The sequence below is a fragment of the Dendrobium catenatum genome, unplaced genomic scaffold (genome assembly GCF_001605985.2).
Source record: "Dendrobium catenatum unplaced genomic scaffold, ASM160598v2 fragScaff_scaffold_1398, whole genome shotgun sequence".
Lineage (NCBI taxonomy): Eukaryota > Viridiplantae > Streptophyta > Magnoliopsida > Asparagales > Orchidaceae > Dendrobium > Dendrobium catenatum.
The window spans coordinates 28837-39631 of record NW_021319860.1 but is presented as its reverse complement, the minus strand read 5'-3'; positions in this window follow the sequence as shown (position 1 = coordinate 39631).

The following is a 10795-nucleotide window of genomic DNA, read 5'->3' as shown; positions in this document are numbered from 1 at the left end:
CATCCAAACACAAACACAGTTCATCTATCTTTTTCTTCATCAAATAATCATATACAGATACAGTTGCATTGGCTTCAACAGAAAAAGAAAACAGAACCAGAACAGAAAAGCCATGACTGTACAAAAATCAAAAGTATCAAGTACCTAATCACAGATCAAGACTCAGAACGTCTTAGTCCAAGGACCTCCTTCCTTTCTCAGAAAACCTGAAACCACGCAGAAACAAAGGATGAGCTACAGCTCAGCAAGACACAATCACCAATCAAATCATCAGAAACTTCACATCAGAAATCACATCCAGAAAAGTATCCGTACAGAAATCGAACAATCGTATAGAGACGTATAACAAAGATAGAACAGATAATAGCTCAATCAGAAATCAAACATCGGATACGAAATTGAAGTCATATCAAATCAAGATATCATAAAAGTTTCATGTCACAGAGCAGACTTAGAGCATACAGAACATACGGAATAATAGAGTCGCGTACAGAAATCAGAAATCAAAGATAAAAATTCACTTACAGCTTTTAAAGGAAACCAGATAATTCAAACGAACTTCCTTTCTACATGTCGAAAACTTTCCCCTCTTCCCCTTATGGCTACCTTTTTTGTGCATATAGCACCAGAACTCCCCTTATAGCTCCCTTTTTTGCTTTATAGCACCAGAAACAGAACAGAATAACATTAATTTTAGATTTCAGAACTCCCCTTATGTCTCCCTTCCCGGACCCAGACAATGGAATTCACAAAGGATTCCGACCCCTATATCAAACTCCCTTCTGATAGCATACAAATGACAATTCATTCAAATCATCTCATTTCAAGAATTTCAGAAAATCACGAAAATTCAGCGGGCATAATTGGCAGTATACAAGAATTTACACAAAAAATTCAACAGATCCAGGAAATTTACCAAATTATCACAGACATTCACAACACACATTAATAAGACTTTCATTGTTACTGACAAAAATTTTCAACATCCTATAATTTGCAGTTCAATCAAACACCGCAGAATCCAAAAATGTCCGGTACAAATCTTCCAGAAAATACTCAAAAACGTGCATAATTATCACCAGAGACATTTACCAAAAGTTACGCGGTAAAACCTTGTCAGTAGAAAGATTAATACCAGAAAATTCGCTAAAGGAAACAAAATCCGGAACAGAAAATGCATCAAAATCTCTTTCAAAATGAGAAAGGCGGAATTGTGCCTTACCTCAAGTCGGTCAACTTCTCTAACTACAACAACGAACGAAAACGGACCGGAGTCCACCAAAAATCCTCTTTTCCTTTCTTTTTTCTCTCTCATGGAACGTCCTTTTTTTCAAAAATATCTCGTTTCTATATTATATCAAGATTGATTTCGTTACCGGATGATCGCAACTTCGTCCCGGACGATCTATGCTCTTGACGAATTTCGTCCAGACGAAATTAATTATCGCCACGGACGACTTGGCTTCTGGACAAATTTCGTCCCAGAGACAAACATTTAATTATCATCCCGTACGATTTGCTCTCGGTAGAATTCGTCCAGACGATTCCAATTTTCGTCCAGACAAACCATACAGCCAGAACTATTTTCCTTGCACAACGTGTTAACCGATCGTCTCGCGACGATCGGAACTTCGTCCGACGAACCTGGGAGCAAAATGGTTCTTTACACCTACCCCTTGCCATTGGAACACCACCTAACGCCACCACTAGGCCATCGCCTTATCACTAACATCATAATACCACCCAATTACCATCACTACATCAACAATCCTCAAGCACCATTATCAACTATGGTACTTTCAACCTCTATAGCCCGATTATGGTCCTGCAACCAATATTGCTCGATTATGACCATGCAACCATCGTCTCTCAACTACAATCCTTTTTGACCATATCGTTAGACTACTACCTATAACTTTTGTTTACTCAACTTATTGTCTTGTAATGTCCATCACTCAAACTATGGTCTCAGACTATCGCGACCAACTATGGATCATTTGACTATAATTACCTGACTATTGATCCTCTGATTCACAATAACCTAATATATGTTCTTTAATCACCTTCACCAACTACAAATCTCCAAACCAATCATCATTTCTGACTATGATCCTTCTATCATGGTTGCCTGACTACAATTCTTTTGACCAACATCATTCCTACTATGATCCTCTGACCTCCATCGCTCGACTATAATCCTTCAAAATATCGTCACTTGATTATAGTCTTTCCAATTTATATAAGTCCAGTTAAGTTTTAGAAAATTAAATGGATTTACTAAATTAAGGCTCAAGTTGACACCGTGCACCCACCAGAAATTCACTCACCCCAACCATTTAGGGCCACTCACCACAGCTAAATAGGGCCCACTAGCCTAAAAACTTAAGTGAACCACTCACCCCAACAAAGGGGGCTACTCACCTCACTAGAGGGATCACCCACCTCAATAACACATCTCAGCAAAAAAAGAACCACTCTCCCTAGCCAAAAAAAAGGGCCATTTGCCTCAATTAGAGGGGTTATTCCCCTTCTTAATGAGAGAAACTTGCTTATTCATACTTAAATAACGACTTCATTATCCATTCGACTATATCTTCCAGTTACTTGCTAAGACAAAGTATCCATGTGCTACTCATCGGGAATAACAATATATGTAGCAATCAATTACCGACATATGTTCTATTTTAATTATTTTTAAAATGCTTTATGTGTTAGCTTCTTTTATCCTTATCTCTCTAGAAATTTTCTCTTATCCATGCCATCTCTCTCTCTCTCTTCTCTCTCTCCTCATCTCTCTCTCTCTCTCTCCTCTCTCTTCTCTCTTCTCTCTCCTCTCTCTCTCTCTCTCTCTCTCTCCTCTCTCTTCTCTCTCTCTTCTCTACTTGAACCTTGTGAGTTGTGTAAGTAGGATTCAAGATTTCAAGTATCACCATTAACTGATATGGATCTGGAATCCTTAAATGGTGCATTAAGCATGGATTGATTACCTATAACAATCAAAGCCGACTATGTAAGGTCAGCTACATGGATTGATACCAATAACTAAAAATCAAATGTTATGAGAAGAAAAAAAAACTAAATAAAGAAGCATTATTGAACATGGAGAAAAAGGATTTGTAAGTAATATGTAAACTGGTGAAGATGAAATGATCTTCATTGAGAATGATTTATGAGCTTTGTTAGTTTTGTGAAATCTGATTGTGTTTGCACCAATTGCAGTTAACTATTGCCTGAACTCAATTCAATTTGTTGATGCTGTTCGTGTGTGTGTGTGTATTGTGTGTGGTGGGTGGTGGGGGGGGATGGGTCGGAGCGGTCTTTACACTTGCTGCACCCAAATTTTTTTTTTCTTGCATTGCCCCAATGCTGTGTACCCGAGTTGCCCTGCGATGTTGCTCCCATCGCTAGCATCAGTAAAGTTTTGTTGGAAGAAATCGACAAGACGAGCGAAATACCACAACACTATATATTCAGCACCATAATGCTACGTGTTTGAGCAGCCCAGCATCATCAGGTGAACCGATGACAAAGGCTTGAGCACCGTAGCACACCAAACTGGCGTTGCAACACTTCGAGGTAGATAAACAGTTTTCTTTCATGTTTTTTTTGAAGGGTGACGTCCCTTGGTGTTATTTATTTGACTTTCTCTTATGTTTTGTGAGTGAGAACGATGTAAGAGAGTAGAGAAATAAGGTGAGAGCGAGAGAGAAGAGAGATCTGTACTTTTTTCTCCTAATTTTTTAGTAGATTTTGTGGTGTAGTGTGGCTTCATAATTTTTTTCTGGTTTCAATTTTTTACGTTAAATTATGGTGTCTTTTACCTTATGATGCTTCTATTTTCATAATTGTTTCGTTATTGTGTTTTACTTTCATCCCCAACAAGCTTTAGAGTGGGATCCTTGCAAAACTATGAGAATGGATATGTTGTAGATGTATTCAAGCTCCATAATTTAGAGGTAGTGGTAAGGAACTAGAGCACTAACATTTATACATGCCATAGATGAAACTTATTACCCCAATAGTGATCCAATAAATAAAAAATTTTAGTAGGAGATTTAAAAGCTAAAACCTTGCGAAGTACAAAATACCTTATCTAGAATCATATGAAGGGAGGACATATCATGCTAATCAAATGACATACTCTGAGGCATCCAACTCACCATTCAACAACAATGATGCTCTAAAACACTTTATTTTTTACAACCTTTAAATAATAACCTATTCAATGGTTCTCATACCTCTCGTTAGGGGTTATAATCTATTTTGCTAAGTTTAAAAGAATATTCATCTAGTTTGCTAAGGCATAAGAAAAACTCATCGGCTCTTATGTAGATGATGAATGAGTCAGCGAGTCTCTCCAAAACTTTATTAAAAAAAAAAAAAAAAAGTTAAAAATTAGGGACCTAAAACTTGTTGTCACCCAAGCTACCCTTACCCAAGGTCTACAAGAAGGGCCATTTTAGCATGCCGCCTTAGTTTGCAATAAGCAAAGATGTTGGTAGAGTTATCGCAACTCATCAACAATTGCATCAATTATTGTATTTTGGTCCAACTTTAGTTACTTTGTATCTTTGGCTTATCTTACCTGCTTCTTAGTGTTATAAGTAGAGAATTGAGTTCTCTGTAATGTTGGAAAATTTTTTAATAAAGCTTACATATTGTTGTGTTTTTCAAATTTCCTTCCCTCCCTCTCTCTCTCATCCAAGTAAGATCAAGAAAGCTTACTTCCTCCTTAAGAAAACCCAACATTAATGTTGAAGAGTACAATAGCGTAGCATGCTCCTTCTATCTCAAGTCACCCAAGAGATACTCAACAAGGCGCAGACTTCCAACCATTTTTGCGCAATGATAAAAGTTGTGTTAAGATTCAAAGAGTGGAGAGAAGATGGTGATACCTGCCGAAGCAGTTTTTTTTCTTTTTCATACTTTTAACCTTTCTAGTTCAAAATATACGGCCTGGCCCAAATTTCCTCCCCCCCCCCCCCAAAAAAAAAGGTGACTCAATTTCATCATATATCATCAGATGACCCAACACTGAAGCTAACAGCTGATAATAATTAGCTGCCAACCATTAAAAATGAGGATGCAAAACCCCCCACTTGACCATATTCAGCGCTATTCTGACAATCATCCACTTGTGAATATTATTTGTAACCTCAAAGAGGCATAGAAAATAAATTATTTCTTCAAAGTGCTGACACACTCATCAGGCAAAGGGTCCATAACAGATGCATCTAACTTAAAATTTTTAAATGTTGTTAATTATAATTTTTAAATATTAGAAATATAAATATATAAGAACTCTTAATTAAATAATGTTAACATATGTTTTTTTTCATGATTAAATTAAAATTATATAAATGCATGCTTAAATTCATATACGGTGATGAAGAGTTTGTTTGTGATTATTTTTATTAATTTCTGAAGCATTTTTTAAGTAAAAAATATTTTTTAATAAAAAATTACTTTAATAAAACAGTAAGAAACGGTCCAAATAAATTAGAGAGCTCAGACTACTCTGATTTTTTATATTTGTCTGTTTTTGTTAAAGTCAACTAATTGTAAATTTCCTCTTTGAATGTGAAGTTGGAATATTTTTAATCGTTTTAGATCGGAGAAAAATAATTGATGAAAATAATATTGATAGCATCTAATATTTTTTTTTTTGTTCATACATCTTAACTTACTCTTGGTTGGCATATATGACGGTGATTTTAATAATGTTATATTTTTTTAAAAAAAATTTATAAAATTAATTATTTAATCTTTAATTTTAAATAGTTTTATTATTTGTTAAAATGATGATTGACAATTTACGAAGTGTATGATTTTGAAAAAAAAAGTGTTATGATGTGATATAAATCTTATATAATTTCTTAATATGTTATTATTTGTATTATTTGTCTTCTTTAAGACGAGCGATTGTATCTTTGCTTGATTCAGTATGATTTGTTTTGATATGAATAAGATTATTTAACCATTTAATTGAAAGTTATATAAATCTTTATTAAATGATCATTGAAAGATAATGTGCCAATATGTTTATGTATTTTTTTTTTGTCTAAAATATTTTTTTTTATTTTAATGAGCTAACAGTTAAGTGATGATTTATTTATCAGGTTTCATTTAGAAAGATTTAGAGTTTTGATTTGGGCAATTTTTCTTATTATTTTTAAAACAATATTTTTTGCACAAAATTTTTTGAACTAAAAATTTTTCTACTTAAAAAGTTGCTTTAGAAAGCATTAAGAAAGTTGTCCATTCGTTTGTGTTTGATTATGATAAGATTAATTTAACCCTTTAAATTTGAAAGTTGTAAACAAAAATTATTAAATGATCTAATTGAAAGATGATGTGACAAAATTGTTTATGTATTTTGTTTTTTGTCATTTTTTTAATGAGCTAATAGTTAAGTGATGATTTATTTATCAATTTCATTTAGCATGATTTAGGTTTCGTTTGGGTCAATTTTCTTAGTGCTTTCTAAAAATAAATTTTAGAAATTACAAAAATTTTTAAACTAAAAATTTTTCTTCTTACTAAAAAAGTTGCTTTTAAAAAGCCAATAAGAAAATTGTCACAAATGAAAATGAACAACTTACTACTTTTTTATAGCATGACATCTTTTAATTATTAATTTATTTTTTTAAAAAATTTATATTATAAAGTGTAAGGAAAGCAGTCCCAAACGAAATCATTACGGCTTAGATTGATGCATACACAAATATAAATTTATTTTTTTCAAATAGTTTAAATTGAAAAAATAATTTATAATATTATAATAAATTAGAGTTGATTAAAATAGTTTAATTAAAATAAATATACGCACACGGGGAAAGAATTTGAAATTCTTTCAACCCAAATTAATTTTACTTTCCTCAAAATGATATTGAGGGTGTATTTAAACATGGCTTAGAATTTTTATCCTAAAATTGATTTTACTTTGCACCAAATATTAAAAAATGAAAAATTGGCAAGTAATTGCTTTCCTTACATCCTTTGCTATGGAAACAATATTAAAACAGAACCAAGTTTTGGAAACAATGTTGTAATTTTTACAATGATTCTCTGTTGGGCTGTTAACTTCAGAGTGAAGATCTACCCCATGCAAGGTGATCTCTTGAGAAGGCATGTGCAAGTGACATCAATTGATTATACGAGTTTCAATCAAGTTCTCTAAGTAGGCCCTCATTTTTTGAGGGTGAGTCCATCTGTTATGACCTGTTAGATGCTAAATACCTGTATGAGAGTTTTCACTATGAGATTATTATATTGGCATGCGATATATTAATCATAAGTCTTAATAATTATTAAATATGTTATGATATTGGTATATTGTAATTCCTAAGGGCCTATATGGTCACAGTTCATTTTATATTTTAAAAGTGATGGGCTGCTCTATCAAATAAAACTAACACCATTAGATTAGATGTAATTCCCACGGCCTTTAAAATTTCGGATTCATGGGCTTCTCAAGCAGCCCACCAACTTGACAGCCCAACTGAATCAATGATAAAATTATAACATTGTACGAAATCTTGGTGCTGTTTATTTGTTCCATAATAATTAGTAAGGATGTAAAGGAAAGCAAATACTTGGCGTTTTCATTTTTAAAATATTTGGTGCAAAGTAAAAACAATTTTAGAATAAAATTCTAAGAGCATCTCTAACCGAACGCCAAACTTGCGGATGGCGTCGTTCGGTCGCTCCAGCCGAACACCAAATCTTCCGTCATTTACTTGTGGGTGATTAGTGCGACGCCAATATTGACGTTGCACTGTTCACCTACGCTATTTTGCTCTCTCAACCGGAAAAATGCGCGAAAGGGAGAAGGATCGTTTCCATCGCAGAAGCACTTAAAATGGAGTTCGATTAGAGCAGCACCACGGCATTTTGGAATTTTGTTATATTTTGCCGTAAAAAATGGAGTTCTCCGTTGGAGATGCACTAAGCATTTTGAAATACACCCTCATATCATTTGAGGAAATTAAAATTTATCTGGGTGGAAATAATTTCAAATTCCTTGCCAGTGGCCGATAATTGAACTCTAATCAACTTTAATCATTCCAAACTTATAATTAAATTTTTTTTAATAAAATCATCTGAGAAAAAATAAATTTAAATATGAGCATGCATCATTTAAGCATAATATTTCAATTGTGACAGCTTTCTTATTGTTTTCTAAATTAATTTTCTAGTATAAATTTTTATATTAAAATATGTTTTAAAAAGTAGTAAGAAAATTGTCACAAACAAATGGACAACTTTCTTAATGCTTTCTAAAGCAACTTTTAAGTAGAAAAATTTTTAGTTCAAAAAATTTTGTGCAAAAAATTTGTTTTAGAAAATAATAAGAAAATTGCCCCAAATCAAACCTAAATCTTACTAAATGAACCTGATAAATAAATCATCACTTAACTGTTAGCTCATTAAAATAAAAAATATATATATTTTAGACAAAAAAAATACATAAACAATTATGGCACATTATCTTTCAATTAGATCATTTAATAAAGATTTATATAACTTTCAATTAAATGTTAAATAATCTTATCATATCAAAACAAATCATACTGAATCAAGCAAAGATTACATCGCTCGTCTTAAAGAAGACAAATAATACAAATAATAACATATTAAGAAATTATATAAAGATTTATATCACATCATAACTCTTTTTTTTTTCAAATCATACACTTCGTAAATTGTCATTCATCATTTTAACAAATAAAACAAATAATAAATTATTTTAAAATTAAAGATTAAATAATTAATTTTATAAATTTATTTTTAAAAAATATAACATTATTAAAATCACCGTCATATATGCCAACCAATAGTAAGTTAAGATGTATGAACAATATTAGTGCTATCAACATTATTTTCATCAATTATCTTTCTCCGATCTAAACGATTAAAAATATTCCAACTTCACATTCAAAGAGGAAATTACAATTAGTTGACTTTAACAAAAACAGACAAATATAAAAAATCAGAGTAGTCTGAGCTCTCTAATTTTGTTTGGGACCGTTTCTTACTATTTATTAAAGTAATTTTTTTATTAAAAATTTTAATTTAAAAAATATTTTGATACTTAAAAATTGCTTTAGAAATTAATAATCAAATAATCACAAACAAAACCATCATCGACCGGTATATGAATTTAAGCATGCATTTATATAATTTTAATTTAATCATGAAATAAACATAATTTTAACATTATTTTAATTAAGGAGGTTCTTATATATTTATATTTCTAATATTTAAAATTTAATATTAACAACATTTAAAATTTTTAAGTTTAGATGCATCCTATGTATGGACCCTTTGGCCTGATGAGTGTGTCAGCACTTTGAAGAAATATTTATTTTCTATGGCCTCTTTGAGGTTAACAAATAATATTCACAAGTGGGCAACCTTTCTTCATGATATGGTCAAGTGGGAGGCTTTGCATCCTTATTTTTATTGGTTGTCAAGCTAATGATTATCAATGACTTCAAGTGTTGAGTTATCTGATGATGATATGAGTGATTTTATTGGTATCACCATTTTTTTTTTTGGAAAATTTGGGTCAAGCTCGTATATTTCTAACTAGAAAACTAACAGGTGTGAAAAAGAAAAAAAATTGCTCTAATAGGTATCACCATCTTCTCTCCACTCTTTGAATCCTAACACAACTTTTATCATTGCTCAAAATTGGTTGGAAGTCTCGCCTTGTTGGAGTATCTCTTGGGTGACTTGAGATAGAAGAGCATGCTACGCTATTGTACTCTTCATCATTGATGTTGGGTTTTCTTAAGAAAGGAAGCTTTCTTGATCTTATTTGGATGAGAGAGAAAGGGAGGGGGAGCAAAATTTGGAAGAAAATAATATTAAGCTTTATTAAAATTTTAGGATTTAGATTACATAGAACTCAATCTTCTACTTATAACACTAAGAACCAGGTAAGATAAGCCAAATGTACAAAGTAACTAAAATTGAACCAAAATACAATAATTGATGCAATTGTTGATGAGTTGCAATAACTCTACCAACATCTTTGGTTGTTGCAAACTAAGGGCATGCTAAAGTGGTCCTTGTAGACCTTGGGTAAGGGTATCTTGGGTGACAAGTTTTCGGTCACCAACTTTGAACTTTTTTTCTTTGAAATCTCATAATAAAGTTCCTGAGAGACTCATCGGACTCATTCATTATCTACAAAAGAACCAACGAGTTTTTCTTATGCTTTAACAAATTAGATGAATATTCTTTTAAACTAAGCAAAAGAGATTAGAACCCTTAGTATGAGGTGCGAGAACCATTGAATAGGTTATTCTTTAAAGGTTGTAAAAAATAAATACTGCTTTAGAACATCATTGGTGTTGAATGGTGAGTTGGATGTCTCAAAGTATGTCATTTTCCCTTCATATGGTTCTAATTTAGGTATTTTGTACTTCACATGTTTTAGCTTTTCAATCTCCAACTAAAAATCTTTATTTATTGGGTCCCCCACCTTCAACTCATGTAGGGGGAGTGGACTATTCATCACTATTAGGGTAATAAGTTTCATTTATGGCACGCATAAATGTCAGTGCTCTAGTTCCTTACCATGATCTCTTAATTATAGAGTTTGAATACATCTATAACATCTCCCTTCTCATGATTTTGTTGGGATCCCACTCTACAGCTTGTTGGGGATGGAAGTAAAACATTGCAACGAAAAAAAAAAAGTAGCGGAAAGTAAGAGACACCAGAATTTAACGTGGAAAAATCAAAATCGGGAAAAAAACCATGGAACCACACCACACTAATAAAT